At 37.0% G+C, this 3,825-nt stretch overlaps 1 pseudogene; it reads right to left on the bottom strand.

Annotated features, from left to right (window-relative positions):
* Nucleotides 1-208: 208 nt before the first annotated feature.
* Nucleotides 209-3,825, bottom strand: part of LOC102829975 — a 6,148-nt pseudogene continuing 2,531 nt past the window's right edge.

Here is a 3,825-nt window from a genome sequence, read left to right as displayed (position 1 = left end):
TAAACAATCATTTAACTTATTTCTTATTTATACATTTGAATTTTCTGCCTCCTTCTTTTCCCATCCCTTGGTGTTAGCTTTCTCAAAGCAGAGTAGAAGTTCTTGGGGTAATTTGTTTGTCATTAATGTAGTGTATGTGGATCTGTTGAAGGCATTGTCACCTTTTGGTATTTCTCACTTTAATGGTTGTATTATGTGAAGCTTACTCCTATTTAGGCCTCTGGGGGAAAAAAAAAATGTTTAACAAGAATAAACTTGAATTCATCAGTCTAAAAAGAAAGAAAATATGAATAATCTTGAAACCTTACCACTATTCTGAGGTCAGTTTCAAGTGAAACAGGGTAAGGTTATATGTCTACTATTCTTTGTAGCATGATAAAATATGACACCAGATCTTCTTCTACCCAGGAGTGATCATTCTTTCTATTCAAATATAACTAAGTAGACAGCAACTATGCATGGCACGCATGCTCTCATGTTTACTCTATATGCATTGAAGGATAGCCATTTATCTCCTGGTTCATAGAAACTCTCCAGGTAGAAGGCTTTCCTGGACCACCAATGAAAAACGATAGCTAGTACTTGGGAACAACTTTAATCATTCTATGCACTATGAAGGTGTGAAACATGATGGTCAAGAGAAATAATCTTTACTTAAAGTTCTTGTTGGTGCTCAAATACCTATCGAATACTTAATATTATAAAGGAGAAGAAAACATGTCCTCTGTATCTATTTATTGTTGCTAACTGTACCAAGTTTTAAAATTAAGAATGTTAAAATACCATATAGAAGTGTGTGGTTCAAATGACTTTGCAGTCCAGTGCATTAACCCCTCACTACACTAGGACACCTTACTATACCTGGAGTCACATAAAAATAATGTAGTAGAGAGGAATGGGAATATAGCAGGAATAGAAACCAGGAACAAAATAAAAGAATGATGTTTTCCATAAGACAAAGGGACCAAACTATCTCAGAAAGGGTAATTTGATGAGTGACAAATAAAATTAGATCACTTGCACCAAGTTGAAAGTCCACAGGGATGCCCATTAGCACCTTTTAACAATGAATGTCTTGTAGAAACAGTTTACTAAATCAACAGTTGCAGAGGTTAATTTTAGCATGAAAAAAAATCTTCAAAATGGCAAAAGTAGGGAAGCTCTGCTGCCATTAATAAGACACCAAAAAATTAGCCACTGTGCCAATCTATCTTGTTGGTGTCTTCTTCTTTTTCACTGACCTCCACCTTATCTAGTATGATGTCCTTCTCCAGGGGCTGGTCCCCTTGGCAATATGTCCAAAGGATGAAAGACAAAGTCTTGCCATCCTGGATTCTAAGGAGTACTCTGGCTGTACTTTTTCCAAAACAGATTTGTTCCCTCATTTGAGTTCCTGCATCCATAGGTGTAGGACAAGTTCATCAAATTGTATCAGATTATTCTTTTTTTTTTCCTCTTCTTTCTTCTTCTAGTTGAGCTCTGATCATCCAGCCATTGAAGCAAGGTCAAGTGGGTATTATCTGCAAGTGTGGGTGTTCTTATGCATATGCCCTCTCTTCTCATCAGCTGGATGCTTCACTCTCCACTCTAGTCCTCTGTGGCTATGTCACAAACTCTGGCTCCAGGATTTCCCTGGTCTTGTCAAACTGCTGGCTAACCAAGTCTCCACCCAGGTTCACAGGAGTCTATTGAACATGGTTGAACTTAGCTCGCAGCTTCATTGCTGTTTTTCCCTCACTTCCCCTTATTGGTGACCAACGTGGTCACCAGTCAGAGCACGTGTCTACTCGAGTATTCCCACTGAGTCTCAGTCTTGGAAGGGGGTTTACCCTGAGGGAACCTGACCACTTGCCTTAATGTCTCCTGGGAAAGCAACTTGCTTGTTCTTGTAGTAGTCAGTCGGACTGCCATTATTATTTTGTATTTTTCCTGTTGGTATTTCTTTTAATAAGTATCTTCTGTTCTTCTAGCCGCTCCAGATTGGTCTGCCTTCTATCTTCTTTTCATGCTTTTTGCATCATTCAGTATTTTGCCCATAAAATCATTAAATATTGCAAGTCAAGTCTTGAAGTTAGTCTTCAGTTCTTTCAGCTTGAGAAATGATGAGCATGTTCTAACTTTTGGGTTTCGAAGCCCATGTTTTTGCACCTTTCATTACAATACTTGTATTCTTAAGTCACCCTTTGATATGTTCTATTCAACTCTTTTACCTCCTCATTTCTTTCACTTACTTTAGCATCTCTACATTAAGAGTAAGTTTCAGAGTCTCTTCTGACATCCATTTTGGTGTTTTCCTTATTATTTGTCTTCTAAATGACCTTTAGTTTTCGTTCTGATAGATGTTCTTAATGTCATCCCACAAGTCTTCTTCAGTCATTAATGTCTAATACATTAACTATATTCTTCAGATGTTCTCTAAATTCAGGTGGTATGGTCGGCACATAACAACAACAACAATACTCAAGGTCATATTTTGGCTCTTGTAATTTTCTTCAGCTTCATCCTGAACTTACACATGAGCAATTGATGGTCTGTTCAACAGCCTGCCCCTGGCCTTGTTTTGACTCATAATAGGGAGCATTTCTTCCATCTCCTTTCAGAGATGTAGTCAGTTGCATTTATCTGTATGCCCTCTGGTGAGAATCAGAAGTAGTTCGCCTATCCTTCTTCCTTATCTGTGTTAGTCTGTAAGTTCAGCTGAAACCTGTTCACCATGGGTGACCCTGCTGCTATTTAAAATGTAGGTGCCATAGTTCCCAGCATCACAGCAATGTGCAAGCCACCACAGTACGTGTTGCTGACACATGAGTAGTGGGAGATAAAATTATGCTAAATTATTATTCGTGTTTTGTCTAATAATCTTTTCATGTGATAAAATTGGTCTTCCATGAAAAATCTAAAGGTAGATAGTTTTAGTGTGGTTTAGACCTTTCATACTGTAGCTTTGTATTCATTTTTGTTTGTTTTAATATAATTTCATCCTTTTTTTCTCCTGTATTATATTTAATGTGGTGACAGTGGGGAATCTTTGTTTTATATTTTGGAAAGGAAGCACTCTGATAAATAAATCTATGGTGAGCACTTTTTTAGAATTGTTGTAAAATGAGGCATTCTTGTACAATATTTTGTGTAACTGTTCAGAGAATATATGAGGGTAAGTAAAAAATTCTACAAAATAATAGAACCCTATATTAAACAAAAATCTCAAAATGCAAAACTATTGTTTTCAGTACATCCTCCATCCAGATCTATATACTTTTAAAAAGATGGTGGTAACATCTTTCTAACCCCTTCTTGAAGAATCCTGCTCTCTTTAATTTACAACATATCCAGAGAGCAGTTTTGGCATTCTAGAGACACTCAGCTCATGTTATTTGTGTTTTGAAAACAAAAAGAATTATGAACGGGCTGACCAAGAGCATAAGGTACTTACGTAATTAAGATTTTTTGGAATAACCCTTGCTAACCTCAAAGAATAGGTAGTTGCATTGTCATGAATGGAAAAGAAAATAACAATAAAAAATTCTTAGCACAACGTTCTTGACACTTTTCTCACCAATGAAGTTTTCAATTTTCTTAAAATTCCATCATTTATAATCCCCTATGATCATACTTGGAGTCCTGGTGTGGCGCTGTGAGCTAATGTGTCAGACTGCAAAGTTGTTTGAACTGCAAGGTCGGTGGTTCAAGCTCACCAGCTGCTCGTTGGAAACCCTAGGGTCGCTATGGGTTGGAATCGACTTGATGGCACTTAACCACAACAACAATGATTATACTGTGTCCTTCTAGAAAATCTATCAAGTTTGTCCCTTTGAAATCTCAAAA

This window comes from Chrysochloris asiatica, unplaced genomic scaffold, assembly GCF_000296735.1.
Source record: "Chrysochloris asiatica unplaced genomic scaffold, ChrAsi1.0 scaffold00070, whole genome shotgun sequence".
In the NCBI taxonomy this organism is placed as follows: Eukaryota; Metazoa; Chordata; class Mammalia; order Afrosoricida; family Chrysochloridae; genus Chrysochloris; species Chrysochloris asiatica.
The sequence above is the reverse complement of the archived record's forward strand: the minus strand, read 5'-3'. Positions and strand labels throughout refer to the sequence as shown.